Source organism: Cyprinus carpio, unplaced genomic scaffold (assembly GCF_018340385.1).
Source record: "Cyprinus carpio isolate SPL01 unplaced genomic scaffold, ASM1834038v1 S000006744, whole genome shotgun sequence".
Classification (NCBI taxonomy): domain Eukaryota; kingdom Metazoa; phylum Chordata; class Actinopteri; order Cypriniformes; family Cyprinidae; genus Cyprinus; species Cyprinus carpio.
Window position 1 is genome coordinate 696423 of NW_024879343.1, and position 6000 is coordinate 702422.

Genomic DNA, 6000 nt, shown 5'->3' on the forward strand with positions numbered 1-6000 from the left:
CAAACTGTCATGTGAATTTATTAGGCAGATGCAGGGCTATCTGATGCTGAAAGCCAGAATTTCACACAGAGAAATCTTGAGTGCAGACTGAATTACAGGCCTAGGCTGGAGGATGTCGCAGGCTTGCAGCTTTATCATGATCAACACGTACACACTGACTGACAACAAACACACACACACACACACACCACACACACACACCCACACAATATATATATATATATATATATATATATAATATATATATATATATATGATGGTTAGTTACAGTACTTTATTTACTTCATTCTGACTGGTCAACAGCTGTGTTTTATTAAAAGCACAGCTATGACCACTTCACCCAACATTTCTGTGTATCATTGCCTTAGCAACCAACCATAGCAACATAAACAATCAATACAGCATCAAAACCTTTATATATATTATAACAGTTTGTTAAGTGTTGTTATATTGTAGATAGATAGCAGTAGTGAGTGGTGGGAAATGTTCTAGTTTGACATACAATTGCACGAAAAAAGTTTATATTAGAATTTGATAGGCTTGAGATAAATATAAAGATAAATGTTTTACTAAGTTCTGGATTAAGTTTAAGGATTATTATGACAAAACTGTATTTTCTACTATTTTTGCTTATTTCTGTATTTTTTTTTCCAAGATAAAAAAAAAATATTTTTGTAATTTTTATAATTCAGTGTAATTCTATTATGAAGGGCCAAACAGGAAATATTTATATAAAATCTGAATATCTAAATGTAAACTTTAAACATAGAAGTAAATCTGACTATATAGTTTCTGACTATATAGTTGTCTTCATTAATAGTTATACATCTGAATATATAAATGTAAATTGGAATAAATAGAAATATGTCTGAATATATAGATACAAAAATTCAATGTACAGGTCCTTCTCAAAAAATTAGCATATTGTGATAAAAGTTCATTCTTTTCCATAATGTAATGATAAAATTAAACTTTCATATATTTTAGATTCATTGCACACCAACTGAAATATTTCAGGTCTTTTATTGTTTTAATACTGATGATTTTGGCATACAGCTCATTGAAAAAACCCAAAATTCCTATCTCAAAAAATTAGCATATCATGAAAAGGTTCTCTAAACGAGCTATTAACCTAATCATCTGAATCAACTAATTAACTCTAAACACCTGCAAAAGATTCCTGAGGCTTTTAAAAACTAACAGCCTGGTTCATTACTCAAAAACGCAATCATGGGTAAGACTGCCGACCTGACTGCTGTCCAGAAGGCCATCATTGACACCCTCAAGCGAGATGGTAAGATACAGGAAGAAATTTCTGAAAGAATAGGCTGTTCCCAGAGTGCTGTATCAAGGCACCTCAGTGGGAAGTCTGTGGGAAGGAAAAAGTGTTGGGCAAAAAAACGCTGCACAACGAGAACAGGTGACCGGACCCTGAGGAAGATTTAGGAGAAGGACCGATTCCAGACCTTGGGGGGACCTGCGGAAGCAGTGGACTGAGTCTGGAGTAGAAACATCCAGCGCCACACCGTGCACAGGCGTGTGCTTTTGAACCAGAAACAGTGGCAGAAACAAAGCGCCTGACCTGGGCTACAGAGAAGCAGCACTGGACTGTTTGCTCAGTGGTCCAAAGTACTTTTTTCGGATGAAAGCAAATTTTTGCATGTCAGTCAGAAATCAAGGTGCCAGAGTCTGGAGGAAGCTGGGGAGAAGGAAATGCCAAAATGCCTGAAGTCCAGTGTCAAGTACCCACAGTCAGTGATGGTCTGGGGTGCCAATGTCAGCTGCTGGTGTTGGTCCACTGTGTTTTATCAAGGGCAGGGTCAATGCAGCTAGCTATCAGGAGATTTTGGCAGCACTTCATGCTTCCATCTGCTGAAAAGCTTTATGGAGATGAAGATTTCGTTTTTTCAGCACGACCTGGCACCCTGCTCACAGTGCCAAGAACCACTGGTAAATGGTTTACTGACCATGGTATTACTGTGCTCAATTGGCCTGCCAACTCTCCTGACCTGAACCCCCATAGAGAATCTGTGGGATATTGTGAAGAGAAAGTTGAGAGACGCAAGACCCAACACTCTGGATGAGCTTAAGGCCGCTATCGAAGCATCCTGGGCCTCCATAACACCTCAGCAGTGCCACAGGCTGATTGCCTCCATGCCACGCCGCATTGAAGCAGTCATTTCTGCAAAAGGATTCCCGACTAAGTATTGAGTGCATAACTGAACATAATTATTTTAAGGTTGACTTTTTTTTTTTAAAAACACTTTTCTTTTATTGGTCGGATGAAATATGCTAATTTTTTGAGATAGGATATTTTGGGTTTTTTATGAGCTGTATGCCAAAATCATCAGTTTTAAAACAATAAAAGACCTGAAATATTTCAGTTGGTGTGCAATGAATCTAAAATATGAAAGTTTAATTTTTATCATTACATTATGGAAAATAATGAACTTTTATCACAATAATGCTATATTTTTTGAGAAGGACCTGTACAGGTGCTGGTCATATAATTAGAATATCATCAAAAAGTTGATTTATTTCACTAATTTCCTTCAAAAAGTGAAACTTGTATATTATATTCATTCATTACACACAGACTGATATATTTCAATGTTTTATTTCTTTTAATTTTGATGATTATAACTGACACTAAGGAAAATCCCAAATTCATTATCTCAGAAAATTAGAATTTTGTGAAAAGGTTCAATATTGAAGACACCTGGTGCCACACTAAAATCAGCTAATTAACTCAAAACACCTGCAAAGGCATTTAAATGGTCTCTCAGTCTAGTTCTGTAGCTACTATCAATCATGGGGAAAGACTGCTGACTTGACAGTTGTCCAAAGACGACCACTGACACCTTGCACAAGGAGGGCAAGACACAAAAGGTCATTGCAATAGAGGCTGGCTGTTCACAGAGCTCTGTGTCCAAGTCACATTAACAGAGAGGCGAAGGGAAGGAAAAGATGTGGTAGTACGAAAAAAGTGTACAAGCAATAGGGATAACTACACCCTGGAGAGGGATGTGTGAAACAAAACCCATTCAGAAATGTGGGGAAGATTCATAAAGAGTGGGACTGCAGCTGGAGTCAGTGCTTCAACAACCCTACGCACAGACGTATGCAAGACATGGGTGTCAGCTGTCGGATTCCTTGTGTCAAGCCACTCTTTGAACAACAGACAGCGTCAGAAGCGTCTCAAGACAAAAAGGACTGGACTGCTGCTGAGTGGTCAAAAGTTATGTTCTCTGATGAAAAGTAAATTTTGCATTTCTGGAGGAGTCTGGAGGAAGAGAGGAGATGCACACAATCCACGTTGCTTGAGGGTCAGTGTAAAGTTTCCACAGTCAGTGATGGGTGTTTTGGGTGCCTGTTATCTGCTGGTGTTGGTCCACGGGTGATGTTTTCTGAGGTCCATGGTCAACACAGCCGTATACCAGGAAGTTTTAGGAGCACTTCATGCTTCCTGCTGCTGACCAAATTTTATGGAGATGCAGATTTCATTTTCCAACAGGACTTGGCACCTGCACACACCAGTGCCAAAGCTACCAGTACCTGGTTTAAAGGACCATGGTATCCCTGTGTCTTAACTGGGCCCAGCAAACTCGCCTGACCTTAACCCCATAGAAAATCTATGTTGTATTGTGAGGAGGAAGATGCGATATGGCAGACCCCAAGAATGCAGAAGAGCTGAAGGCCACTATCAGAGCAACCTGGGCTCTCATAACACTGATCAGTGCCACAGACTGATCATCTCCATGCCACGCCCCTTTGCTGCAGTAATTCAGCAAAAGGAGCCCCAACTAAGTATTGAGTCTAAAGTAATTTTCTAATTTTGTGAGCTTACAGAACTTTGGGATTTTCCTTAGTTGTCAGTTATAATCATCAACATAACAGAAATAACACATTGAAATATTATCAGTCTGTGGGTAATGAATTAATATAATAACACATGTTTTCACTTTTTGAATGGAATTAGTGGAAATAAATCATCTTTTTGGATGATATTCTCATTATATGACCAGCACCTGTATGTATACAGTGCAAACCGTGAAAACTGTGAGGGCTAGGCCAGTGTGGTGGAAGAGGGCTTGTAAACAGAGGTAGACAAGGGAGCCAGGGTGGAATTGGCAGAGCAGGAGGCCAGGGCGGAGCTGAATACCACCAGGGCAGAGAAGACAAGAATGAAGATCCCCACAGTGGAAGCAGATGACCACCATAGCAGAGTGGGATGGGACCAAAGATCCCCATAGTGTAACAGAAGACCCACCATGGCAGATCAGGTGAAGCTGGAGACCACCACAACGGTGTCAGATGGGACTAGAAGACCACCACAGTAGCACAGGCATAGCTTGAGACCACCAAGGCTGAGTAGAGGCCCACCACGGCAGAACTAGTGGAGCTCTCATAGACAGGTTAACAAACAGCCTCTGTGGCTGTAACAGACAGGCAGGGGAGTTCAAGAATGGCCTCTTTGACTGGAACATGGGCAGTGTATTCAGAGGACGGCCTCCATGGCCATGACAAAATGTTACAAATAAAAACTATCAAAAAAACAAACCTCTTTCATTATAATCATCATTCTGGCCCGAAGCCGGCCCAAGGGCCGTAAAAAAGTCGGGGTGAAATGCAGGGCTCTAGACTGGCAGTCTTTTGTAATCTCCCGAAGAGGAGTCATACAGATGGCTGTATTTCATCACTTCTTCAATTAATCGCTCGGGTCACTTCGTCCATTCCATGTTGGCTCTTCACTGGAATTTCGGAATTTAAAAATGGGGTGGTGGGCGGTCCAGAGTGCAGAAGATATCATTCCGGAAATGCGGTAGGAGGAAACGTGATACTACCAAGCCGACCAATCACAGATCTTGGAGTCCGCGTCGTCCGCGACGCATAGTTTACATTTTTTGCGGGGGTGCGCGTCAGGTTAACGGCGAAGGGTAAGACGTATGGTACCTGGCAATGCGTTGCTACGCCTATATCCGTATACGCCACACACCGACGCAGAAAGTAAAATGGCCTTTAGTCTTTCAAAGTACAAAAGGGGTGGAAAAACAGTAATAAAATTTGGACATAAAATGCAGGCCAGTGAGCGTAGCCCTTTAGGGCACGTGGCCCTGTGCAGTTGCCACACTTGGCACAGCTTTTGCGACGTACTGAGTGGTGGAGCGGCATGGGCGGTACTCGGACACAGCAACAGTAATAAGTAGGGCTGGGCGTCAATCATAGCAATTTTAAAGGATAGTTCACCCAAAAAATCAAACTTATGTCATTAAGGACTCACCCTCTGGGTCATTCCAACCCGTGGAGGACCTCCGTATTATCTTCGGGAACACAGTATCAGATATTTTAGATTTAGTCCGAGAGGCTTTCTGTCCCGCCAGTGAGAATGTATGTACGGTATACTGTCCACGTCCAGAAAGGTAATAAAAAAATCTTAAAAGTAGTCCCATTGTGACACAGAGGGGTCCGTTAGAATTTTTTGAAGCATCGAAAATACATTTTGGTCCGAAAATATCAAGAAACTACGGACTTTTATGCATCCATGCCTTGACTCCCTCTCCCGGGTCTGTTATGATCGCGTTCACAAAACTGCAGTTTAGTGATATCCGGTTCGCCGAACGAATCACTCGATGTAAAACCGATCTTCTTGAACCAGTTCACACCAAATCGAACTGAATCGTTTGAAAACGGTTTGCCGTCATACAATAAGCATTGTAAAACATTAATCTGTCTTGTTTACATTTTTATCTTTTAGAAAAAAATAAATATAATAATCCAAAATCAAACTGTTCAATAATAAAAATAATAACAGTCATGTGATCAGCCTAGAAAAAAAAGCAGAAAAGATGACCACCTGCTCCCTGATGAGCCACGCCCGCCTGCACTCTTTAAAAATATATATATATATAAATATACAGTGGGTCCGGAAAGTTATTCAGAGACCCCCATTTTTCACTCTTTGTTTATATTGCATCCATTTTCTAAAATCATTTAAGTTCA